This window comes from Panthera uncia (genome assembly GCF_023721935.1).
Source record: "Panthera uncia isolate 11264 chromosome B3 unlocalized genomic scaffold, Puncia_PCG_1.0 HiC_scaffold_1, whole genome shotgun sequence".
NCBI lineage: Eukaryota > Metazoa > Chordata > Mammalia > Carnivora > Felidae > Panthera > Panthera uncia.
The window spans coordinates 26,543,388-26,570,811 of NW_026057582.1; the positions used below are offsets into that span (position 1 = coordinate 26,543,388).

The 27,424-nt window shown below is 50.9% G+C and overlaps 1 long non-coding RNA gene across 1 annotated transcript; it reads left to right on the forward strand.

The window, feature by feature from the left end:
* The first annotated feature begins 11,196 nt into the window (after nt 1–11,196).
* Nucleotides 11,197–13,570, forward strand: LOC125909343 (uncharacterized). The gene is made up of 2 exons (XR_007453661.1): nt 11,197–11,787; nt 12,982–13,570. It is a non-coding gene; the product is annotated as an uncharacterized LOC125909343 (long non-coding RNA).
* Nucleotides 13,571–27,424: the final 13,854 nt, after the last annotated feature.

Sequence of the window (27,424 nt, forward strand, 5' to 3'; positions counted from 1 at the left end):
TTCATTCATGCTTTTTAAATTGGTATGTTTAAGTCTAGAAATTTATCCTAGGGAGGTAATCAGAAATAGGCCCAAAGATTTATCCACAATAACACTTTTTACTTTATTATTTTTAACATAAAATCAGAAATATTCCTAAATAGCCAAAATTTAAAAATTGGTTTGGAAATTATGTATTGCCATACATGTTTTAGAAGAATATTTAATGACATAAGAAATACTTAATGATAAGAATTATTGACGACATATTGTTAAGTTTAAAAAGTAGGGTTCCTACAGTCACTCCGTTAGATAGTTTGGCAATTCCTTTCAAAACTAAAAATGGATTTATAATACAACCCAGCCATTGCACTCTTGGTCATTCATCCCAGAGAAATGAGCACTTGTATCTAAATAGCATGAATGTTCATAATAGCTTTATTCATAATAGCCAAAAACTAGAAACTTCCTAAATGTCCTTCCATTAGTTAGTGTTTAAACAAACTGGGGCAAATCCATGGCATGGGATATGGTTTGGCAATAAAAAGGAATAAACTATTGATATCTCCAACAACTTAAACGAAACTCAAGGAACTTATGCTGAGTGAAAAAAGCCAATCTCAAAAGTATACATAAAGCATAATTCCGTTTATGTAGCACTCGTGGAATAACCTATATAGAGAGATGAAGGATGGATTAGTAATTGCCAGGGGTTAGAGTTGGGTGGGGCATGGGATGGGGGGTAGCTATGAAGGAGTGACACAAAGGATAGTACAGTTGAGTCTCTTCATCTTGTGGGGATGATTATGCAAGGCTACACATGATAACATTTCATAGAGCTACACACACACACACACACACACACACACGAGTGCGTGTGTAACTGGTGAAATCTAAAACTATGGATTATATCAATGTCAATATTTTGGTTTTGATCCAGTACCATAGTTGTGTGAGTTGTTACCATCAGAGGAGGCAGGGGGAAGGGTGCATGGGACTTTGGTGTACATTCCTTTCAGTCTCCTATGAAATCTCCAATTATCTTGAAATAAATAGTTTAACAAAAACTTTACACACCAGGATTTATAAAATAAAAATATCTGTTTAAAAGAAGATTATGGGGGCGCCTGGGTGGCTCAGTCGGTTAAGCGGCCGACTTCGGCTCAGGGCGTGATCTCACGGTCCATGAGTTCGAGCCCCGCGTCGGGCTCTGTGCTGACAGCTCGGAGCCTGGAGCCTGCTTTGGATTCTGTGTCTCCCTCTCTCTCTGCCCCTTGCCCTGTTCGTGCTCTGTCTCTCTCTGCCTTTCAAAAATGAATAAATGTTAAAAAATTTAAAAAAAAAAAAAAAAGAGAAGATTATAATGGGGTTCTTGGGTGGCTCAGTCGGTTGAATGTCTGATTTCAGCTCAGGTTCATGATCTCCCCATTCGTGGGTTTGAGCCCCGCATCTGACTCTGTGCTGACAGCTCAGAGCCTGGAGCCTGCTTCAGATTCTGTGTCTCCCTCTCTCTCTCTCTCTCTCTCTCTGCCCCACCCCTGCTCACATTCTGTCTCTGTCTTTCTCAAAAATAAACATTAAAAAAGAATTTTTTTTAAGAAAATTATAATAATGGGGCACCTGGGTGGCTCAGTTGAGCATCCAACTCTTGATTTCAGTTCAGGTCATGATTTCACGGTTTGTGGGTGGGAGCTCCACATGGGGCTCCACGCTGACAGTGCAGGACCTGCTTGGGACTGGCTCACTCTCTCTCTCTCTCTCTCTCTCTTCCTCTGTCTCTGCCCCTCCCCTGCTCATGCTCCTGTCTCTTTCTGTCAAAATAAATAAATAAACTTAAAAAAAAGAAAAAATTATAATCAAAAATTATCAAAAACTAAATAAAAGTGGTGCCTGGCTGACTCATTTGGTACAGCATGTGACTCTTGATCTCAGGGTCGTAAGTTCAAGGCCCACATTGGACATGGAGCCTATTTTAAAATAAATAAATAAAAATAAATTTGAAAAAAAGAAAAGAAAATTATAAGGGCACCTGGCTGACTCAGTGGAGCACACGACTCTTCATCTTGGGGTTGTGAGTTCTAGCCCTACATTGGGTGTAGAGATTGTTTAAAAATAAAATCTTTAAAAGAAAATTATAATGGATTATGTTATGTTACTCTAATTATTAAATGACTCAGTGCTAAAATATAATTTTTCAAAAAAAGCAAGACGCAAAAGTAGTGTATTTGGTAGGCTCTCAATTTCACTTAAAAATATTTATATGTTAGGGGTGCCTGGGTGGCTGACCAGCTCAGGTCATGATCTCATGGTTCACGAGTTTGAGCCCCACAAGGCGCTCTGTGCTGACAGCTCAGAGCCTGGAGTTTGCTTCGGATTCTTTGTGTGTGTGTCTCTCTCTCTGCCCCTCCCCCGCTAGCGCTCTGTCTCTGTCTCTCTGTCTCTCAAAATTAATAACCGTTAAAAATTTTTTAAAATATTTGTATGTTATTCATATATATATATATATATATATATATACACATACACACATACGCACACCTATATTTACACACATATGTACATCATATATTTGTGTATATACTTGTATGTTTGTGTATACATACATACAGGTATGGGTGTGTGTGTGGATATATGTGTGACATATACCAAGATATTAACTGTGGCTCTCTCTGGATAGTATGACTACAGGTTTATTAGAGACCCCTATTTGCCTCACAAACCACCAATCTATAGTGTAGAGTTTTGGCTGTGCAAATAGCTACCCAGAATAAAAACTACATCTCCTAGTCTCCCCAGCAGGTAGATGCGGCCATGTGACCGCATTCTTACTGATGAGGGAGCATAAGGCAAGCTGAGGACAAAGCACAAGCTAAGAACACCCCCCACCCCCCACCCCAGGTGGGATACGTGTGATATTCCTCGGACACTCCCGGCTGCCCAATGAAAGGGAAAGAAAACCAATGGTTAACTGATAAAAGTCACAGTCATCCAGGACAGGAGTCTCCATCAGTTTACAAATATCTTAGTAAATTACAAAACAAAAACAAAAACAAAAACAAAAAGCAATCTTATCAATAGCCTAATCTCCAGAACTCCCTACTATCTTCATATTAATGCTTTGCTACTTTACTGGAGGGAAAAACAACTTCAGTTTGACAATAGCTAGGCCTTCAGTAATCTGTGAGTCTTCTTTAGCATATGAAAATCCCTTTAAGAAACTTTCCCTTGACTTTACCTCTCCTAACCCCATAGTATACAACCAGTCACTCTTTACAACCCCAGTGCAGCTCTTTCTGCCCACAGGTCCTGTCCCCACGCTTTAATAAGATCACCTTCTTGCACCAAAGACGTCTCCAAGAATTCTTTCTTGGCCATTGGCTCTGAACCCCACCATCACCCCCAAACCCGGTCATTACCGTGGGGCTGGTGGGGAAACGTTGTGTTGCTGCTTCTGAGAACCTTGCCTGGGACATAGCTGGCATGTGTCCCTTGGCCTCTTTATCCCTTTCTCTTTCTGGCTACTTTTCTGCTCGGTCAGCCTAGATAATGAGGATTCAGGCCACGCTGCAGGCATGGCAGAGTAGTGAGCTGGAAGGGGCCTGGGCACCCTGAGGCCTCTGTGGAGCAAAACTATCATACCAGCCTGGACTTTTGAACTTCATGTAGCAGCAAGCAAAATAAACTTCAGTCTTATTTGAGCCACTGTTATCTTGAGGTTTCCATCATTCGTAGTCACACCCAATCCTAACAAACACAAGAGTGGTTTTCATGTTCATTTGTGTTCTGTATTTTCCAAAATTTCTACAGTAAACACCTCCCATTTGTAATCAGAAAAAAAGTTATTTGTAAGAAAAATAAATCATCAGGCCCATTCTCTCAACCAGGAATATGATTGTGTTCACCAGATCTTCTAGATTTTCCCAAAGTGTCCCAATTTCAAATATTCTGGCTAATTGCCTGCAGAATTATCAAATCATAGTTTCTGAGCTTAATTTGGAGAATAGGGTGATTATGATGATAATTCTCAACTGTAGGGAGGGAGGCTGACCAAAATATTTGTGTCTTTCTCCTGTTCTAAAGAATCTCCTTTAGGCCATCAGATCACTTCCTTTTCCTGAAGGGCTTTGACTCAACACTTCGGCATGCGAGTGCACTACTGTTTTTATCCTTTTCTGATTGTTCTGGTGGATAAGTCATGTCTCTACGCAACCTGAGAACAAGTGCTATTGTCAGGGGCACCTGTTGTTTTTGTCTGCCCTGCACCCCCTTTCCTTTGGGAACTCTCCCTCATCTCGTGTCATTCAGGTGGAACTGTCAATCTCAGGGCCTCCTGGCCGCAGAGAAGGCACACCACCCAGGTCTGTGCAGTCACCCCAATTCCATGTCGTCTATTTGCACAAAGCCGTTGAGCCCTTCCCTGTGATTTGCTATATGGACCCCAGAGGAAAGCAGGTTTCTGTCCTTTAGATCATCCGCTATGAGGAGATTGGCTGAGGACTGTTGGTGTCCAACTTTCCTGTTTCATGGAGGAGGACTGTCTGCAGGAGAAAGTCAGGCAACTGCTCCAAGAGAAGAAGTGAACAGAGGCAAGTCCTAGAGTGAGAGAGAAAGGGCAAAAGAGCTGATGATTTGAAATGAACCGATGGAGGCCCGTAGGCCTAGCCATGCTTTAAGGTAGAGCCATCCTTGGACTTCTCAGCAAGTCCCCCTTTGGTTTAACTTTTTGAGTTGCCGGAGGCTTGACTAAGCTTCTCTTTTGTTCTCCAAGGAGCCCAACCCAATTCTCAGACATTATTTGATTGATGCCGCTAAACTAGAAGCTATTCTGGGTCTAAATGTAGATTTATATTTTAGTGGAATCCGGCTGTGTTCATGAGATTCCCTCCCACTTGAACTGGTCAGTTGCTAGGAATTTAGAGGAAAATTCTAATGACAAACACAGATAATGGTACCAGGACATGTGATTAGAAAAAAAAATGGTACCCTATTGTTATTAGGACCGTGTATTAACACTTGGTCTTCATGGGGCAACATATACAGTATATGACGAATATTTGTTGAACATCTTTTCATACCAAACACCAGACTGCATATTGGAAGATAGCCCCTGTACTAGGGGAAACTCAATAATAAAACAGCATCATCCTTTAAACTTAGAGGATTGTGCCTTTTATTTATTTTTTTAAGTTTATTTATTTTGAGAGAGAGAGAGCGCGAGTGGGGAAGGGGCGGAGAGAGAAAGAATCCCAAGCAGGCTCTGTCCTGTGAGCTTGGTGCCAGATGTGGGACTCCATCCCATAAACAGTGAGATAATGATCTGAGCCAAAGACAAGAGTCAGACACTTAACTGAGTCACCCAGGCGCCCCAGAAGGAGGGTTTTGCCTGTTAAGATTTTCATATTCCTGGGGTACCTGGGTGGCTCAGTCGGTTAAGTGCCTGACTTCAGATCAAGTCATGATCTCAGGGTTCGTGGGTTCGAGCCCCGTGTCTGGCTCTGTGCTGTCAGCCCAGAGCCTGAAGCCTGCCTCAGATTCTGTGTCTCCTTCACTTTCTGCCCCCTCCCCTGCTCGTGCTCAAAATAAATAAACATTTTTAAAAATTTAAAGATTTTCGTACTCCTTCTCCCCTTTGGTCTCTAAAGAGCCCTGTGAAGTGAGCTGGTTCTGATCAAGCGATCAGTTATACCACAATCGATAGGTCTGTCATTAGTGAGAATAGTACCAAGCACATAGGTAGACAAAACAAATAGTCTGTGATTCCGGAAAAAAAATGTGGAGACTAATGCCCACTGGCTAGTTGTCCTTTCATGTTATGTTAAACCATTTAGAAGCTTGGACTTGGGGACGCCTGGTGGCTCAGTTGGTTGAGCATCCAACTCTTGATTTTGGCTCAGGTCATGATCTCACAGTCATGAGATCGAACTCCAAGTTGGGCTCTGTGCTGGGTGTGGAATTTGCTTAAGATTCTCTCTCTCTCCCTCTCTCAGCTCTTCCCCCACCCTCCCTGAATGAATGAATGAATGAATGCATGCACATTTGGGCTTGGAAGTCATATGAATCTCAGTTCAGATCACAGGTCCGCCCCTCCCAAGCTGGGTTATCGTGTCTGTCCGTGGAGATGATAAGAACAATGACATCTGATGAATGGTAGTGATCTTAAAGATTTAGAGACACTTTGCCACTACTGATCTTTAAAGTAGTAGGTCTGAATTACCATTACCTAAAAATTTTGAGAGAATTTTTTAAAATCTCCCTAAAAGGTGATTCTAATGTACTTAATACAGATCTGGTTGTATTTTAAAGTCCAGATAATCCAAATAAAAATAACACCAGCTTTTATTTCTTTTTAAAAAAATTTTTTTTTAATGTTTATTTATTTTTGAGACAGAGAGAGACAGAGCATGAACGGGGAAAGGGCAGAGAGAGAGGGAGACACAGAATCGGAAGCAGGCTCCAGGCTCTGAGCCGTCAGCCCAGAGCCCGACGCGGGGCTCGAACTCACGGACCGTGAGATCGTGACCTGAGCTCAAGTCTGACACTTAACCGACTGAGCCACCCAGGCGCCCCGAACCAGCTTTTATTTCTATAACTCCTCTCTTTCAAGAGTAAATGAGTTATTGTAACTACCTGAGAGCATTTCAGAACAGCAACAGACCTTATATGAGGCTACATCCCAGTCAGGAAGCCTGGACCCTTAATCTGACAGCTTCCTGCCGCTTCTTGGTGCATAAGTGACACTCAGTGACTAACCTACAGACAGAGGATGCTGGTGGCTTTGAGAAGCCAGAGGCTCACCCTCTTCCATCTGGATCCTCTCCTTGCCTGAAATAGTTTCTATCCCTGGTTTGATGCCTGTGGCCCACAACATCCTTAACAACAGACAGTCATTGTCTAACTTCAGAGGGTAGTTTGCTTAACTGGTTCCTAACCAGAGTGGAAAAAGAAAAGGGGACTCCTCAAGTGTGCCGTCTACGTTGGGCAGAGTGCCATGGGTCAGAAGAACTAAGTCGACCATTGAGATCAGAAAGTTCTTTCCAGTCTCAGCTAATTTCATTTTTGGGGGCTTGTGTATAGAGCATTACAGTGTCTTCCCCTTAGTGAGCATTTACATTGTGCCAGAAACTATATATGTTGCATCTAAACCTTCCACCACTACAGTGGAGGAAGCCAAGGCTTGGAGAGGTTAAGGAACATGTCCAGTCATACAGCTAGTGGGACAGAGCTGAGGTTCTAGCCTGGGTTTATCTGTCTCTGGAGACCTCCCAGTGCCTCCTAATGCCACACCGTCCACACCCCTCATATTAGAGTGGCAGGAGTGGCCTTTAGGGGTCAAAAAGGCGCTGGGCTTCCGACAGCCTCTGAGGCCCCTTAGGTTCTTAGGGATATGAGCCCTGTGTCATTGCTCTGTCACGTGAGTAAGGAGCCAATGGATGAGGCTGGAGTGGGTGCTGAGAAAGCTGAGTAGCAGGCCCCTGAGAGCTGTACCCCAGCCTTGCTGGGGTGCCAAGCCCATACCTGGAAGAGCCCTGATAAGTTCCAGATATGCCCACCAGTCCCTCTGCCCTGAAGGGAAGACTGCATGGAAAACTCCCAGGGCTCCCAGTCCCTAGCCTGGGTGGATGGCTCCGTAGAGCCCAGTGGCCAGTTGCACCCCGTGGGAAAGCCTTGGCCCTGGCCTGCCTGGGAGCCACGATGGTGCCGCCTCCTGCCCACGGCTTGGCTCGGCTTGGTTCAGCGGGTTCCCAAGTGGCTTGACTTCCTCCCCCCTACCTCTCCCCACCCCGCAGTCCCCAAGGAGCCAGGGAGGCCACTGGCAGAGTTGGCTCTCAGGCCCCCAGGCCCTCAGGCCTCCCCAAGCCCCTTCTCCTCACACCTGGGAGTCAGGTTTCCCCAGGGATCAGGAGGGGACCCTCCAACCTCCCGAGAGCACCCCTGCCCCAAGGTCTCTTTGGGACTGGCAGGCCCCATCCCCACTCCTTCCGCTGCACACTGAGGCTCCACTCTGGGCTGCAATAACAGGGCTTGGGGTATGGGCTGTTGTTTTTGCAGCTGGGCTGGGGCGGAGCGGCAGCGGGAAGGCGGCAAGGGTACTGACCGTCTGAGAAAGCCCCGAGCCCGAATTCCCACTAGAGCTGGGACGGCCCCTTCAGGCTAGTCAGTGCGCCATGCCTGAGGAGAGGCCCCGAGGCAAGGCTGGAGGGGTGGGGGTTGGGGGGGTGGGGCGGGAGGCAGAGAATTAGGCCAGCCAGCAGGGGAGCGAGAACTTGGGCGGACCCCAAGCCTTCTCTGAGCCAGCCCTCCCCCCAGCACGCTGTGCTTCTCCCCTGTGTCCAGCTGCAGCTGGACCGAACCTCTCCCCCTCCCCACCCCCGCACATCTGGGAGATGCTGAAGCAAGCTTCCTTAAAACAAACAACAAACAAAACAAAATATCTCATTTACTAGGGGCAAATGTTGGAAACTAAAAAGAACAAAGGTCACCCATAATCCCTTCACTCAAAAATACTCATTAAGAACATTTGATGTATTTCTCTACGACCTCTTTTTTTTATTGTGATAAAATGTACATAACATAACATTTATCATTTTTATCATTTTTAAGTGTACAGTTCAGTAGTGTTAAGTACATTCTCATTCTTGTACAACCATCACCATCTCCAGAACTTTTTATCTTCCCAAACTGAAACTTTGTGCCCATTAAAAAATCACTGTCCGTCCTCCCCAGGCCCTGGCAAGCACCCTTCTACTTTCTGTCTCTAGGTGTTTGACTCTTTTCTAGGGGCCTCATGTAAGGTGGAACCATACAATCTTTGTACATTTCTGTCTGGCATATTTCACTTAATGTCTTCAGGGCTTGTCCATGTTGTAGCAGGTGCCAGAATTCATCCCTTTTTAAGGCAGCATAATATGCCCTTTTATATTATATATATATAATTTATATATATATGTATAAGTAATTATTATATATTATACATATATAATTATGTTATATATGTATATATATATCAAATTTTGTGTATGTACTCAGAACATATTTTTTCACATAATTAAGATTATACTTTGTCAGCAGTTAGATATCCTGATTTTTTTTACATAATTAAGATTATACTTTGTCAGCAGTTAGATATCCTGATTTTTTTTTACTCAGATGTTGCCACATCATTAAAAATTTTCCCTAAACCTAATCTTTAGTGCTTACTCTTTAATTCCCTGTGTGCATAGGTATAGCATAATAGATTTATCCAGTCTCCAACCATTGGCTACTGAAGTATCTTCTTTGTTTGTTTGCTATTATAAGTGACCCTGAGAGGGGTTCCTGGGTGTCTCAGTCGGTTGTAGGCGTCCAACTTCGGCTCAGGTCATGATCTCATGGTTCATGAGTTCGAGCCCCCTGTCAGTGTCTGTGCTGACAGCTGGGAGCATGGAGCCTGCTTTGGATTGTGTGTCTGTCTCTCTCTCTGCCGCTCACGCTGTCTCTGTCTCTCTCTCTCTCTCTCTCTCAAAAATAAGTGAACATTAAAAAAAAATCTAAAAGAATAAAAAATAAAAATAAATGACGCTGAGAAAAACCACCTCTGTAGAGATTTTTATAGACCCTCCTGCAGCTCTGAGTTCTGGCATTTCAGATAGGTTCCCAAGGGAGAGTCCCAGACGTGGAATTGCTCATCAAGGTGATCAACACTCCCCTGTCTTCTTGACAACTCTCACCCCAGACTTGTCAGAAAAACGCCTGTCGCTACTCCCACAAACAATGTAGGAAATCCAGAGCCTTTTCCTTCGTTCACCACACGTTCAGATTTCTGAGCGTTCTGGTACCTGGCACTGAGCAACCAAGATGCGTGTGCTATGCCTCCGTGTTCCCTGGGGAAAGGTGAGGACCTCCAAACAGGGGTTCTAGGTACCCAACCACCTTCAGATGCCTTCTGAGACTGCTCTGCCCTGGCAGGCTGGCCTGTGCCGTCGAGGCGGCAAGTTCTTGATGGCCACGGGCAGAGTGGCTCAGGAGAGAGCCAGCCTGGGCTTCAGTCTCCTCAGGGAGATGGTAGCACAGAACCAGCCTGGGAGCAAAGAAGTGACTAGTGGGGTAGGGGGGCAGAGTCTCTATCCTAGGTGTGGTCTAGGCTGGGCCTGGACAACTCTGCAGACTCCTGAGTGACTGCTCAGCCGACCCCATGCGGACAGATAGCTGCATTTATGGTCGCTTTACCGGGGCTTACTGCAGGCTAGCCCCAAAGGCCCTAGTAAGGTTCCAGTAAAGCTAGGTTCCTCTATTGTTGCCACTTTACTGGCAAGGCAACTGAGTTCCACAGCCATTTGGTACCTTGCTCGAGGCATACAGCTGTGTGTAGTAGAGCTGGGATTTGTAGTCGGGCATCTCGAACCCTAGGCTATTCCTATTTCTTGCTTCTCCTTCCTCACAGGGGCTATGCTGGCATCCCAGGGCTGGGGAGGAGAAAGGAAAGAGCTGTAGACCAGTGACGGATGGTCTGTGGGGAGGGGTTTGGCTCCCCTCTCTGCTCAGCCTCGCTAAATCCTAAGCCAGAGACCCCTGGCCACTGGGATCGAGGAGTGCTTCATGCCCCCAAGGGGACCTGGCTGGGGCAGAGACGGGGGCAACCAGAGAGTGGGTGGCTGGAGACTGCACTGCACACAAAGAGCCTGATTGTGTTACAGACTCTGCTCTTTGGGAAAGTAAGTATCACGAAGTCGTCTTGTTTTGGACAATCTGGTGTCCCAGAAATCCGAGCCAAAGAAAACATGGACAGAGGAACAGGAGCCAGCAATGCTGAAGCCCACAGGTGAAGCCGGCCCTTCCGGGGTCGAGGACGGGAGCTCCCATGGGTTCCCAAGCTGGTGCCAATGTCTGGAGCAACCTCCTTGCTCATGGCTCCCTGGGGGCCAGGCCCTGGACTGGGGAAATTCTTCCACAGACAGATGGGAAGAAGAGATCAGGGGAGATCAGAGCCCCCTGCGGACCGTCAGGCTTGGGAGCCTGGATGCAGAGGCGCCTCACCACATCCAGGAAGCCCTGGGAGCCTCGGAGATCCACAAATTCTGTGGGCTCTGTGCCCGAGCCTGAGGAACATGCATTGAGATGAGCCAGGTTGGGGGCTGGCCAGGCCTCTGGTGTCAGAGCACCCTACAAGGCAAGGGAAGGCAGCTCAGTGGGAACCCAGGCAGGGAGGGGTGATCTTTTTTTTCCGGAACAGGATTCCCTGTGGGGCACAGAGCAGAAGTCTGTGGGCTGCAGAGTCTGGGACGTGCCTGTTGGACTGGGCTGGGGTCAAGAGGGCTGCCCACTGGCCTGGCCTCGTCAGCCAAAGCCAACACAGGAAATGCCAAGCAGACCTCAACGTCCGGGCACCTATTTTGCTCTGGCTGGCAGGGAGCGCCGCCTCCCCAGCTCGGGCCGCGCGGGCAGCACCGGCGGCGGGGAGGGAGCGGTGGCCTCGGGTGCTCAGGGGATGCGCTGTCCCCGCGCCGTCCTCGCCGGCCCTCGGCGGCGGCCGCGGGGCAAGAGGAGCCGGGCAAACACTCAGGAGGCCAGCCAGCAGCGCGAGGAGCCAGGCGTTACCCTGGACGGCGGCCACCGGCTTGTTGCTGGGATCCAGTTTCCCGCTCCTGCTCCTCCGAGAGGAGAGCTGCAAGGGGTCAGCCCCTCCGCCAAGCCCCAGGAAGGAGCCTGGTGGGCAGACGGTTGTTAACGCCGCCGCCGCCGCCCGGGTGATTAGCTGCTGTAATGGGCCCGCGGAGGAGCCGGGGAGGGAACAGCGTGTGCGGCAGCCGCTCGCCCTGATCCGATTAGTTGGTGAATTGACACTCAATCCTCCTTAGTGATTTCCTTTCTGCGCCCCCGCCGGCCAGGGCCAGAACCGCGGGGGTGGCGTGGGTGGTGGGCAGAGAGGAGACTCCGGCCTTCTCCAGACACCAGCTGGGGGTGGGGGGTGGGGGGGGGCGGAGGGTCTGCACTCCGGATGGATGCCGCCTGCGCGCCGCTAAGAACCACTCATCAGCCTCTCAGTGACTGATGGGCCAGCCTCGGGTGAAGGGATGGGCTCTGCTCTTGGCAGTAGGGACCCTCTCTCCCATATGCCCAGTGGCTCTGGTGCAGTGGAGCCTGGGAGGTGCAGTCTGTTCTCTGGGGCCCAGCATGGGGCCTGGCACAGAGCAGGTTCGCCAAGGAGATTGGCAGCGTGAGTGGATCAGTCTTCCCCAGTTGGCCTGACTGCCTTGTGGGAGAATCTCTGTGATTCCTTCCAAGGCCTGGGTGGCCCTTGTGGGAGCATTTTTCCAGACAGTCTCGGGAATGGCGAGCTCTCCAAAGGCCACCCGGTCCATTCCCCTGCCTCTAAGCCTTCTCCGAGGGGCAGCTGTGCTACACTTCGGCCAAGTTCCCCTTTTCGGCATTAATGTGTGTGCATGCACGTGGGTGTGCACATGCATGCGTGTGCCCGGGTGTAAAGAACCCATGTCTGCCCAGAAGGAACACTAGATGTTTTCTTCCTTTGCCCATCCTCTGTGTTCTCTCAGCTTCCAGTGTTCCCTCCCTTGGAGGTCCCAGGCAGGGGGGAGGAAGGCTAGGTGTCTGGTGTGGAGGCTTCTGGGTCACAACATTTTCAGAGCTGGTCTTATTTATACTTCAGGCTGAGCCACAGGCTGGACTGGCCTCCCACCTGCCTGTCCCCTCAGCTGTCTTCCTAGAGGGTCCCTAAGCCCTGTGACTATGAGCCGGTTCTGGTTGCTGAGGGTCTGGGCTGCGGAAAGGGGTGCCTCCCTCCCTGCACTGGTGAACATGCTGGAATGGTAGCCGGTGGCAGCAGGGGAATATAGGATGGTAGTCCTGGAGGGAGAACACAGGCCTGTCTGGTCAGCATCAGCAGGCAGGGGCAGTGGCCGTCACCCACCAGTGGTGTTAGGGAAGAAATGCCCCTTGAGGCCAGGGGAAGAATGTGTCGCAGGCACTTTAGGGGCTGAAATGCCATCTTTCCTTCCCTCTTGATAGGTTTGGTTTGAAAACCCCTCCAATACCTGCTAACCAGCCCTGTCCAGCCCAGGCCTCTAGGGCCCCAGAGCCACAGAAGACCCCGAGGGATCCTGGGAGACACTGGAGGAGGGGTGCCACTGCATCCAAGCAGATCCTGTGCCCACTCCTAGCCCACTGCTTCCTTCTCATTCCCAGGCTCTCTCTCCCACCCCAACCCTCACTTAGGGGTTTTCCAGCCTCTCTGCTCCATCATATCCCCCCGCTGCAGGGAAGAGGCTGGAAGCTATGACAGAATGAGAACAAGGCCTGGCTCTGCAGTCTGGGACAGCCATTAAACCTTTCTGAACCTCAGTGTTCTCATCTTTAAAATGGGAGTGAGGAATACCCACATTCTACTTACTGCCTTGGAAGGATATCAATGATGCATTGTTGAGTGAAAACAGCAGGATGTGGTGCAGAATGCCGTGAAGATGGTCTGGAAGGAGATCCAATAAATTGTTGACAGAAGGTACCCCTGGAGTATGAGAGTAGCCAGGGAGAGGGCAGATAATGGGGGGGGGAGAATTTTCACTTTTACTTAATATACTGTGATACCGCTTGAATCTTATTTCAGCAAGTGTGGGCCTCTTTTGTAATAAAAAAAAAAACAAAGTAAGGGTTCTGTCTTAAAGGGCTATTGCCAGTTTTCAATGTGAATTTGTTGAGTGAGTGAATGAATGAATGAATGAATGAGTGTACATCTAGCTCAGGACATGCTTCTCTTTTCCCCTCTGAGCCGAGACTCAGGCTCTCCCTCCCCGCTTAGCCACGTTCTTACCCTGAAGGAGTTAAAACAGCAGCACTTCCAAAGCAGTGTAGAGGGGATCCAGAAGCCCCATGAGGCCTGGGTGGGATGTGCGGAGGGGAGGGAGGCAGCAACCCCTGCTCCTCCTCAGTCCCCAGCCCCCACAGGCCACTAGGGCCAGCCCACTCTGCTCGGCTCAGGACCTGCTTCCAATTACCCATGAAATCTGAGCTGGAAGAGACCTATTAAAGTCCCATTTAGTTTGATCCCTCTAGGGGCCAGGGATCTTTTCCGGCGACATTCCCCTCCTTGTCCGACTGGGACTCCAAGCCCTTTGGATGTTATCTCCTCCTGGGTCAGTATGTTGACAACTCCAGCTGTGACCCAGGCCACCCTGGAGCCTGAGCTGATCTAGGCCTGTTGTGGTTGAGGGGCCCCCAAACCCAGCTCTCTTCCTACCTTAGGGCCCTGTGAGATAGCAGGGCAGCACAGCAGGACCGGCCTACCTGCAGCCAGAGCCTGGGCCAGCCTGCACCCCTCTTTCCAGGCCGTTCTGCAGGTGGCCCTATGGCTCCTGGGCCTACCTGTTCAGCCCACAGGAAGCCCTTACTAGTAGGGCCATCTTTCACATGTTCCCAGTTGTGCCTGGTACAAGGTCCCATGTTTCATAACACGGGTTACATAAGAAACAATAAATAACGGTGATTAATGATCTCCTCCCCTCATCCCTGGGCTCGCCTTGGCCAGACCTCCCAGGGAAGGCACAGGAGCTCCAGGAGGAGGAGGAGGAGGGGAGCCCAGGGTGTGTCGGGGGGAGTCATTCACCCTCCCTGCCCCATTCTCCCTAAGCACCTCTACATGTCCTCTTCCATGACCACTCCCTGGAGAGCCAGACCAGGAAAAGCAAGGCTGGGACCCCAAAGCCCCTGAAGAAGGGGGGCCTCCAGCCCTGAGGCAGTGGCCCCAGAGCTCCTCTGACCTCAGCCAGGGAACACTGTCACATCCAGTTGGCCTTGGCTCCCTGAGGACCACCCGGTGAGGGATCGTGCCCACCGAGGCCTGCTGTCTCCCTGCACCCACCTCAGCACCCCTCCCAGTTTGAGCCTCTAATTGCCTTTCCACTGGGTGGGAGGCCCAGGGCTGCACTCCAAAGACTGGGCGGGACTGGGCTGGGCCTTTGGGGGTGGTCTGCTGGGAGAATTCTGGAGCAGCAGGGAGGGAGTGAGGAAGCCACTTTGGGGCCAGGGCTGGGGCAGCCACTTGGAGGTGAGAGGAGAGCAGCAGGAAATGAGGGATAAGAAGGTTCCGGAGGAGGGAAGGATCTTGGGAGCAGTGCAAGGAAGTACGCCTGACTAATTTCTCTCCCCAGATGCCCCTCTGGGCCCCCTCAGAGCTACAGAGGACAGAGCCACGACAGTGGGGAGGGGCACTTCTAAAGGTCATCCAGGCCAGTCTCTCACCTCTGACCCCCTCCACCAGCCCTGTGGGTGGATGTGGATCCTGTTGTGGGATCCATCTGTTTGAGGACACAGATTTTGTGGTCTTTGTCAGTGAAAGACACTCCTTCTTTGGGTCTAGCCTAAGCTTCCTCGCTGCACTTTAAGCCTTTATATCCTTGTTCGGTCTAAAGTGAGTTCACATTAACCTGTTGCTTTGTTTTTTCAAAGTTTAGTCCCCTGAGGAAGGAGGACCATAGACCTGGCATTCTGTGGGTACTCTGGCCTTGTCACCATCCCCTCTGCCAGGGCCCAGTGTAGGCAGCCCCTCACAGGCCTAGGGTGTAGGGTCTTGTTGCCTGGGGACCAGAACAGAACGATTATCTCTTGCTGGACACCTCCTGAGCCCTCCTAGTTCCGGTTACCAGCTCAGTGGGGGACAGGGGATACTGAGGCCTGGGGGCCAGGGGCCAGGTCACCACGGAGCCAGACCCCCGACACTCATAGCTGCTCACTGCCACAGCCTAGTGACCTTATAGGAATTCTGCATTTATCTCCGTCAAAAGTTAGGATGTCACATACAGCCCCTCCTCATGCCCCTGGAGGTTGGGAGGTGCATGGAAGGGAGACTGACCGGCCTTGGCCTTCCCCAGTAACCTGGGCTGGGCAGAAGAAAGTGTAGCAGGACACGTACACCCAGTGCACAGACAGATTTGCCTGCATGTGCAAGCACACACCTTCAACATACACAACCCCCCCGTATAGGTTCACGTGTGCTCACGTGCTTTGGCACACGGGGCCCATGTGCATTCACAAGTTCACTCAGACATGACGCACCTGCTCCCACACATGGAGAGGCACATTCGTTCCCACACATTTCTTAGCACACACACAGCTCCCTGTGCATATGCTTGCTGATATCTTCCCATGAACATACATGTATTCATCCACACACAATGACGTACTCATTTGCACTAACACAGACATTAATGGGAGGTTGTCAGCCGCTGCTTGGTTCAAATTATAGAACATATGATGCAGGTTCTTCAAAAGCCATTGGCTCTGGAGATCGGGGAGGGGCAGAAGACGAACCCTGGGCCCCCCTTATGCCCTTTCAAGAGCCACCAGCCTCCCAGGGCCATGAGACGCAAGGGTGGGTAGAATTTCAGTATGTGAGTGGTGGTGTGTGTTCTAAAGAAAGGAGATGGCCTGAGCAGGGGGAGTGGAGAGGGGCGGGTTCAGACCAAGTTTGGGGAAGGCTAGGGAACCACTTGACTAGAGTAGAGGGTTCTCTGGCACAGGCTAGGGGATTGATGAAGCCCAAAAGGGCAAAAGGCCTTTTCACAGTGGGGAGCCATGGAAAATGTTTGAGCAGGACACCATCAAGACCAGAAGCTTTTTTTTTTTTTTTTCCTTTGGGAAGTGTCATTCACTTAGTGCTCTGTGCCTCATTAGCAGGAGACACAGGAAACAGTGATTCTGCCTGGAACAGATGGGGAGGAGCACGAGCTTCACATCTGACATGGGCCTCAAAGGATGGATAGGAATTGTTTAGACAAGGAGGGACAGAAAGAAGGACCAAAGCTGAACCTGGCAGCTAGGGGAAGGAGGACTGAGTTACTACTCACGTGTGCCCTGTCGAGCCGAACAAAGGTTGTCTCAAGGAGCTGAACACAGTGTCTATGCCAGAATCAGGAGCACAGGCAGCTATGACCAGGTCCACCAGGATGATCAAAAAGAGGCGAGCAAACAGTGCCAGATGCTTCCTGGGACGGGCTGACCTGACCCTGGCAAGCAGGGGACCTGGTCTGAAGAAGTGAGGGCCGTTAGGGTGAGGAGAAAGAAGGAAGTTTCAGAGTCAGCTGGCTGGCCTTCCAGAGGGACCCATGCAGGGCTCAGAGGCACCCAGATAAAGAAGGGGTGGAGGTATGGAGACCACCTGGCCCTAATCCCTGTCACATCCCCTCACTGGGAAACCTAACTAAAGACTGCCTGTCCAGCCTCCACCCACCCACGACCCCACCATCCTGCTGAGATTTGTCACTGAAGGACCCAGCATTCCAGATTCCAGCCCCGCCACGGTCCCATTGCCAACCTCCATCTCTTCGGAGCGGGAAACACCACATCCCAGCTGTCTGTCCCAAATCCACCTGGAGGCCAGCCAGCTTGGCTGAAGCCCAACTTAGGCCAGACCCTGGAGACGCTGCCGGGAAGAGGCCAGGACTAGAAGGAAGCGGCTGAGCCAAAGTCGGACCCCTTTCTGGGCCCTACCCTGTAGGATTCCCCCCGGCACACCCATGGGCTTGCCTATTGCCACATACTGAGTGACTGGTCGCCTGGACTGCAGACTCTAGGCCTTTCTGTGCAGTTCCGAAGAGATACAGGTTGCCATGACAGCCAGTGGTTGGATTCCACCCTGATTGCCAAAGGCCTGGAGCCCTGGCTTTGGGCCCCACTCGGGATAGAAGTGAATCTGTTGAGAACCCAGAATCCTATCGTGCAGACTTGAAAGCTTGTCAACAGGCTTGCGCAGAGACCCTCACTCTGAAAACAACTTCCTCCTTCTTCCCCCACCCTCCCATCCTCAGCAGCCCAAGGCTACCAACAGCAGCAGCAGCTCTCAGTGCGGGGTTGGGGGGGGGGGGCACCATCACCACTGCAGAAGAAGAAAGGTGTGGGGGGGGTGCCCACGGCTGCTGCCCCCTCCCTGGTTCGCCCTCTCATCCTCCAGACACCAGCCCCACTGGCCCCCCAGCCTCCCAAACTGGCTCCTTTCTCCCTTCCCTTCTGCTTTATTCTCTACTCATTCAGCTCCCACCCAGGAGACACTTTTCTGCTGCCCATGGCAACTGGGTGCCACGATTTGTTTGCCACGTTCCATGCAAATTCCCTCTTTGTCCCTTTTGCGGACCAGAGAGAGGAGACAGAGAAACCCAGAGTCAGGGCAGGATAGAGAGAGTCAGAGGACACAGCATCTGAGAAACAGTCCCCAAGGACACCTGGGGGCTGGGGGCGGGATGGAGACACAGAAGAGGATGATGAGACAGAGGCCCAGGGGACTCTGAGCAGTGCCACACGAGGAACAGCTCAGGTGCTCCTGCAGGGACTGAGATCCTGGAAGGGTCACCTGGTAGGCCCTGTCAGGGGCGAGTTAAGGGTGTGATTTTGCAGTCAGAGACGTGGGGGTGCCTCTTACATGCTGTGTGACCTAAAGCAAGTGCCTGCACGTCTCTGTGTTTGGGTTTCCTCAGGGAAAATGGGCCTACGGCTGTACCTGCTATTCTTGTGAGACACAAATAAGAGCTCCTGGCACCTAATAAGCAAACTCTAGGTTGGGCTATTATTACTCTTATTTTCAGAGCTTTGGTTTCCCTTTTTGTCAGAGGGAGATAATAATACAGATACACCCCAGCGGCGGTGGGGAGTGAGTGGTGCATTCGGTAGATATCGTCGACGAGGGGGTTCCACTCCTGGCTCGCCTGCCCCAGGCCGGGGTCCACCCCAGATCCCAGCCCTGCACCTCGCTGTGCCGCCGAGGCCCCTGGGGCAGGCCCCGTGCCCAATCAGGCAACAGGTGGCAGGGCCGGCAGAGCACAGGTGCAGCCTTGCAGGGGATGTGGGGGGGTGGTCCCGCCTGTTTCCTCCCCACGCACCGCTTCCCCCAGCTGCTGGCTGGGCAGGCCGTGCCTGGGAGGAAAGCTGGGTGGAGGGAGGTAGCAAACACAGCCACGTGCAGCCCTGCAGCCGGGGCTGAGTAAGCCTAGCTTCCTGCAGCCACCGTCAGCAGCTTTAGCAACAGTGGCCAGTGGGCGGCTCACAATGCCTGCTGGGACAGGAGCTCTGCTACCGGGCAGGGTCACTTCCCTGAATTGTCCTCACCACCGGCTCCCCCCACCCCCAGCACATCTGGCCAGCCTGCCCGCTTGCCTGCTTGGGGAACCATGGAATGCCCAGCTGGAACCTGACTCCACCATCCTGGGTGGCAGCCAGCATCCAGGCCTCACTAGGCCAGGAGGGGCGGTGGCGGGGGGGCTTGGCCGGGCACTTGCTCTGGGGCTCGGACACAGCGTGAGGCTGGGGTCTGCAGAAGAGCCAGGCTGGGTCCGAATTGGGCCCACGCCCACTGTACCCTCCAACAGGCAGCAAACATGAGTGTCCACCCTGTGCAGGGCTCTGCACAAGGACCGGGCTCAGGCCACCCTCTCTGCAGCCCTCAGTGGCAATGTCTCTCCCTATCTTGGTGGGAGTAACCCGCTGTATGACCTTGCACAGGCCCTGCGACCTCTACCTGAGCTTTCTCAGCCAGCAGACGTCCAGCCGGCAGAAATGCAAATGGCCAGGACTCATGTGGAAAAATGTTCAAATTGACGGCCTAGTAACAAGGAAACATATCCGGAGCCAACCCTGAAATACTACTTTCACAGAACTGATGGCAGAGGTAAAAGACTGGTAATACGGAAGTTGCCAGGGGGTAGAGATCTCTTCACTCTTGGGCATTGCAGGGAACAGTGTGAGCTGGAACAGTCCTTCTGTAGGACAACTTGATGACAATAAGCATCAAAAGTCCTTGACCTAGAAATTCTACTCCTAGGAATTTAAGAGACCTGACCAACAGATATGTATAAAGATGCTCACTGTAGCATTGTTAATAACAGAGCAAACATTACATATAACCTAAATGCCCGATTATAGGTAGATTTGAAAAGAAAATTTTAGCCACGTGGTTGCATGGGGATACGATCATTAAAAATGACACCAAGTAGCAGCACTCTCAAACTTGACACATTTTTTTTTTTTTTTTGACAGAGAGAGAGTGTGAGCACACATGGGGAAGGGGCAGAGGGGGAGAGAGAGAGAGGGAAAGACAGAGAGAGAGAGAGAGAGGGAGGGAGAAAGGGAATCCCAAGCAGGCTCCACGCTCAGTGCAGAGCCCCACAGGGGCCGGATCCCACAACCGTGAGATCATGACCTGAGCCAAAATCAAGAGTCAGACACTTAACTGACGGAGCCACCCAGGTGTCCCCGGCACTCTCAAACTTTAAGAGACATAAGAATTGCCTGGGGATCTTGTTAAAATGAAGATTCTGATTCAACAAGTCTAACATCAGATCTAAAACCCCCCATTTCTAGCAAGCTCCCAGGTGATGCTAATGCTGCTGGACCCATAGAATTTTCACTGCTGATAGGAAAAGCCATCACTAAAATATGATAGAATGGAGAAAAGCATGCTACCAAACAATAAGATGCCATTTTTATAAGAAAAAAAGATATATGAGGGGCACCTGAGTGGTTCTGTCAGTTAAGTGTCCGACTTCAGCTCAGGTCATGATCTCAGTTTATGAGTTCGAGTCCCACATCAGGCTCTGTGCTGACAAGCGCAGGGCCTGCTTGGGATTCTGTCTCCCTCTCTCTCTGCCCTTCCCCCCACTTGTGCACACACATGCTCTCTCTCTCTCTCTCAAAATAAATAAACTTAAAATATGTGTGCCTTGAAAAAACCTAGAGGGATATACAACAAAATATTAATAGGGGTTTTTATGAATGATGAGGTTGGGTGATTTTTATTTTAATCTTTATGCTAATTCATACTTTCTACAATGAATTTATATTATTTAATGAAAACAAAGTGACTGTGCAGCTTAGGCCACACCCCGAACCTGAGAGGTGAGTCTTGCGGGAAGGGGAAGCATTGCTGAGACCAGTTAGAAGTGTTTCCCTTGGTGCAAGAACCAGCCCTGAACCAGAAAGGCCTGGCCAGGCAGCCTGGGAGAGGGAGTTCTTTGGACTCGGCCAGGAAGAGGGGGCAAAGTTAGGGGGACCCCAGGTGGTAGGCTAGCAGATGAGCCCTACATGTGGAAGCAGGCACAGGCCTGGAACTGAGGCCACCAGGACCCTGACACTGGAACACAAACGTCTCAGGCTCTTGCACTGACCAATTCCTGTTCCCTCGGTGTTTGTGGCCCTTTTGTCCTCCCTTCCTCGGAGCACCCGCTGGAACCAACAGGGTGGGAGCAGTGGGAGTCAGGAAGTGAGACACCCCAAGGGAAGGCGAACCTCGTTTCGAGGGCCGAAATCAGAATCCCAAGATGGCTCCTCAGAAGCTCTTCTCCCAGGACCAACCTCCACGGAACTGGGTTTTCTTTGATGGGGAACAGGTTTTCTGCACAAAGGATGCTGCATTCACCTATCGAGGGACGGGGAATGCTCTAGAGAGGACTGTTACGGGTCTGCTCAGTATTTTGTGCGGTAACCTGCTGGATGTGCTTAGGTAGGCCCTGCAACTTAGTCTACTGAGCTTTCTCAACCATAACAGAGAGGAAAGTTACCTGGGGTCTTGTGGGCCTCCCAAGACAGCAAGCTTCAAAGACTTAAAAAAAAAAAAAAATTCTCTTTTCACGTTGTAAAAGGATATACCAAAGCTGAGAAGCCCACCTATCCTTTGTCCTCTTTTAGAGAGAAGATGACACAACCCTTCCGTATTGCCCCGTGGGGTCCACCCCCCCAGACATCATACCTGCCCCGACCACAGGCACTAGAAGTTTCATTTTTCTATGCCACTAGTTCTTAAAGTATGAACAGCATATGAGATGACTTGGGCATGTTTTTTGTTTTTTTTTTTTTAACTTTTCACGTATGTATTTATTTTGAGAGAGAGAGAGTGCGCGTGCAGGGGAGGGGCAGAGAGAGAAGGAGAGAGAGAATCCCAAGCAGGCTCCATGCTGCCAGCGCAGAGCCCGACACGGGGCTCGAACCCACGAACTGTGAGATCATGACCTGAGCCGACATCAAGAGTTGGACACCTAACCGACTGAGCCACCCAGGTGCCCCAATTTGGGGCATGTTTGTGATCATTTCGGCTAGTCTTTAATAACACTGAAATCATGGAGTGAGAAAATTATCTGCCTTCCAATCCTCTTTCCATCCTCCTGATGAGTCAAGGAGAAAGCCTCAGTTAGGGGCTAATGTGTCTCTCATACCTCATAAACAAAAAGAGAGCAGGCCCCAGGCTCAGAATCCTCACCGGCAACAACCACCTAGAGTTTAATTGATTTTTACAGTTACCTTCCTAAGGTAGGGCTATGACGTTTCCTTTAAAGTTAGTTCCTTTTTAAAATGAATCAGTATACACAAACAAATAAACAACAGTGTAGGTGATATTTGGATATGGCGAGCATCAGGAATGTGCCATCTTCCCCCTGGAGAGAGGCGGGGAGGGGTCCCTCGGATGGACTCTTCTGAGGAACCCCCCAACCCCGACCCCCAGCTGCAACTTACATCAGCTCTGGGTCTTAGGGGCGACGCCTTAGCTTTTCTTCCTAATCTTGCTGGTTTTGAGTGTATCAGGGGCCAAGGGTGTGCCTTAGGCCCCGGTACCCAGCAGGGGGCCTGGAACAGGGTAGGTGGCATTCAAAAAGTGCTGAAAGGCCTGAGGTCAGAGGTCAGGGCTGAGAAACCGAGTTTGGTCCAGGTCCCTTTCCAGCTGCGTGGCCCCGGACAGCTCAGTTCCATCTCCTCACTGGATGCCTCACAGGGGTGTTTTCAGCCCACTAAGTATATGAAAGGGGGTTGGAATCACCAAATCTCTATAAGGGATCCTGAATTTTATTACTGGTCGAAGTACAAATCCAGTGTCCCTGAAAACTGAGTGCAGACACTGAGAAGTGAAGACAAGGTAGGACGAAAAGAAGGGGCGGTGAGACGGGGTGGGACGCAGGGGAGCTGGCAGGCGGGATGCCCAGGACCATGCTCCTCCTTCACAAACTGATCTAGGTTTGGGAGGACCTGGAAACCACCCCCTGTGACTTCAGGCATAGCACCACGCCCCCTAGCCTGCCCCCGAGACTCCCCAGCAACGTCTAGCACAGAAAGCCTGGTCTTTGGAGTCACGTAACTAGTGTTCAAGTTCCAGCCCAGCCACTCGCTAGCTGGGTGACCTGAGATAAGTTAATCTGTTTGTGGCTTATCATTCTCCTCCACTAAAAAGGGGCCGGTGCTAACTCAGGGCTGTTGTGAGGATGGAATGAGGACAGACGTGTGCATGTGAGATTGCCACATAGTAACTGCTCAGTAAGTGTAGGTTCTCAGGCGCTCCTGCAGGTTCCCGGCAGAGAGATAGGCAAGTGATTCAAGGTATGTGAGGTCATCTTGGAGCATTTGATTAGCACTTGAGGAGAAGTGGACTCCCTGAAGGTTTCCTGACCTAAAGCTAGAGCTGGCAAGGTGGAGAGTGCAGTTGTAGATGTCTGCCTTTAGCCCAACTGCCCCTCTGCTCCTGCCCCTTACATTTTACCCAAGGCAGGAGGCAGTGCTGGCCCTTAGGGCCTCCAGGGCTATAGACTCAAAGCCCCTGTTCTTCTCCAAGACGAGGGGAGCTGGGGGCAGAGGAGGATCTTTGGAGAAGCAGCCAAATGTTCTTTGACTCACAGAAGAGCCTGGGGCCCAAAGGGCCAGCTGGAGGTCCACTGTCTGTCTGTTGAAGGCTCTGCTAGACTTTCTGTCTCCTCCACCCCTGGGAATCCAACCATAAGAGGAACTAATCTGGCTCCCCTCTGCTCCCCTCGCCCCCAACAGTTTCCTTCCTGTGCTCTCTGGGGGAAGATGAGCGCTGGGAAGGGAGGGATGTGGCTGGTGAGGCGGGTCCAGCTCAGCTGGGCCACATCTGTATCCTTAACAGTGGCCTCCCCATTCCTGCTTCAAACTGCAGGGGAATAGGAGAGCCCCAGTTCTCCCCAGGAAACAGTGATATGACTCACTCCCCAGGACAAGCCATGGAAGAATGCAGCATTTTTCTATAAAACTCATGTAGAACTGTAGAACTCATTTTTTTCCCACCTTTATAAGGCAAACTGTGGAGCAGCACATATGTTAACAGAAAACTCCAAAAATAACTGTGACTTGAGTGAGACAGAAGTTTATTCACCTCTTTTATAAAATAATTCTGAATATAAGCAAGCCGGGGCTGGTATAGTGACCCTGAAAATTTTTAGGGATCCAGTGTCCTTCCAACTCATCTTCCTGGTCCAAGATGACTGCACACGCTCCTACCATCATAGTTGAGTCCCAGGCAAAAACTTGGCAGATAGAAATGCTTCTCTCTTTAAAGAGACTTCCCAGAGGTCAAACCCAATGCTTCCACTTATTCCTAGAACCCTAAGATGCCCTGAGGGGCAGAGATTGGCTAGAACTAAGTCATCAGGCCATAGCCTGCTGTAAAGAAAGCTTGGAAGTGAACTTTTATCTGGGTAGCACTGTCCTGTCCCATCTTCTCCCATAGCCACAACCCAGTTCAGGCTACTTTCCGTTCTGTGATGACCACAGACCTAGTCTTCCTGCCTCCAGGCCAAACCCACCACCTGCCCAGAGTTTTTCTATAAAATACACATCTGGCCATTTCACTCTCCTGCTCAAGAACCTTCAATGGCTCCCTGGAGCCCTTGGAATAAACTACGAACTCTGCCTTCAAAACACTTCACAATCTGATCTCAGTCTTCCCTTCCAGATCTTGCTGATCTCCAGACACAGTCCCTCCCCTCCCTTGCACACAGTCCAGCCCCCCCCCCCCGCCCCAGATTCCTCGATGGCCCTCAAATAGTTCATACCTCAGCAAATAATCCATACCTCCCCTTGACTGCAATGCTCCTTTGGCCTTTCGATTCCTGATAAATTTCCATCTATCCTGTAAGACGCTGAATAAGCATTACCTTCTCTATGCAAAGCCTTTCTTGCCCCTCTGTGGACCTCCTGGGAATTTTCTGGGACATTCTCTTTCAGAAGTCTGAAAGTCCTCGAGAGGATAGGCCATCTAAGATTTAGAGCTGCTCACCTGCCTATGACCGTGAGTCATGGCAGACGCTTTGTAGGGTTTTGTTTGCACAGACTTGGTATGGTTTAAGACAACATTAAACCCTTCCCGCTGGATTAGAAGCCCCTCGAGGGCCACCACCTTGGTGGCCCCACCACTGAGCCCAGGGACTGGCACTGAGTAGGGCTGAATGCGCAAAGAACCCAAAGAAGACGCAGCTCCTTCTCTCCCCCGTCGTTAGCTTGAGTCCTGCTGCTTCACCGGCTGGCCCCCACGACAACCTGACCAGTGGCTAACACCCCCAGAGATGACATTACAAGGGAACAGATATGAGCCATCACAGGGATCCTCACCCACATCCACGCTGTTCCGATTATGAGACGTTTAGTCTGTACTGTCTCCCCTGGCTTTTTTTTTTTTTTTTAATTTTTTTTTTTAATGTTTATTTATTTTTGAGACAGGGAGAGACAGCATGAACGGGGGAGGGTCAGCGAGAGAGGGAGACACAGAATCAGAAACAGGCTCCAGGCTCTGAGCTGTCAGCACAGAGCGTGATGCGGGGCTCGAACTCACGGACCGCGAGATCATGACCTGAGCCGAAGTCGGATGCTTAACCGACTGAGCCACCCAGGCGCCCCTCCCCTGGCCTTTTGACCCACAACAGAGACGGCGTGATTCCTGACAGAAACAGAACCGTTCCTCCACCCCGGGGTCCTCCGCATCAGTGTGAACACCGAGCAGAGACTCCAGGCCTCTGGTCTCCCTGCCAGTTCTGGGATGTTGAGTGACAGCCTTCAGACCAGAACGGCTCTCTCCCTAGACTTGGCAGCCTCTGGACACGGTGTCATGAGGTTGAGGAGCTGGGGACGGGTCTTTGGGTTGCTGTTTTCCTCAACACACGCAGGTGCCCGGGGAAGTCCCTCAGTGACTACCTGGAAGGCAGGCTTTTTTTTTTTTTTTTTTTTTTTCTTCCTTTGGGGGAGTGCCTACAGAACGTTGTCGTCGCACTGCCACCTTGAAGACACGGCTGGGGCATGAAGACCTTCTTCCCCAAGAAGCCCCAGGGCCCTGGTTCTAGGCTCCATATCCCTTCCCCTTTCACAGAATCTTCCAGTTTCCGGGGTGAATGCCTTCCCTGGGGGAAAGGATGGCCAGGATTCTCAGGCCAGGGAGATCCAATATTTATCTCGATTCTCCACCGCCACCCCACACACACACACCACACACGCCAGCATCGTCTTCCCCACCCTTTTTGTTCCCAGAGCACTTTGCACCTTGATTCTGGTTTTTCAGATGCTCATTCATAATTATCTGTGATTGTCTATGAACGAGACTCACCTCCGCCTCCGAATATTAAGTGACACAGAGAAGGGGCCCGATGGTGGTGGATGCCCTCTTCTCTCCCATCCTCTCCCAGAATTCCCACTCAATGGAGAAGGAGGACCCTGAGGTTAGCTCCATCCCTTGGAGGGCAGAAGAATAATCTAGAAGACTTATCTCAATCTAGAAGAATAATCTAAAAGCCTCCTCTGGGAGGTTTTCCTGCTATCTATGGTGACCGTATCCTGGTGATCATGGTGAGGTCAGCTTGCAACTTGGTGGGGGGTGATCTGGCTTCCCTCTTTCCCCTTTCTGCAGGAAATGATCAGAGCTGAATTTGTTGAGCACATACGGTGTCCCAGGCCCTGTGCTACGTGACGGACTTCCACTTTCTCATTTAAACCACACAATCAGCCTTTGAGTTGGAGTTAGCAAGCTGAAAAGACTAGCCTAAGGTCACGTAGTGAGGGAGAAGCAGACTCTGTCCCCCGCACAACACCGCCTTCTTGGACAGCCTCAGCTGGTCCTCGTCCATCCCTCTCCCTTCTGGGGCTTGCTCGCTGAAAGAATTCACTCTCTCAAAGTTCACGTCCTCGCCTGAAACGTGAGAGCCGCAATACTTCCCTCAAAGGTGCCTGTGAGATTCCCTTATATTCAGCATGTCAGGCACAGAGCCCGGTGCACAGGAGGTACCCCCCCCCCCCCCGCCATCGTCCCGCAGGCCTCCCCGTTGGGGTGGGGGAGGAGAAGGGTGACCCGCCATCGCCATCACCAACCACCCAGCTGTCGCAGAGGCGGGACAGCCCCGAGCTGTCGGCTCCCTGAGCTCCTGTTCCACATCACAGCCGATTAGTTACAAATAGCTTCCTCTCCTCCCGTATCACTTACACAACAGAGAGAAAGAGGCGATTGTTCCTGAGGAGGAAGGTCTCCCAGGCTCCTCTCACCAGGGCAACTGAGAGACGCATGGTGGGGGGAAGAAGAGGGGCAGGAGGAGAAGCAGGGCGTAGTCACAGGAGAGGAGGACGTGGAGGGTCCCCGCAGTTGGGGAGGGACTGCTGGACATCCACCCTGGTGGACAGTGTGCAGGCAGGGGACCAAGGCTTAGCAAGGCTCCTG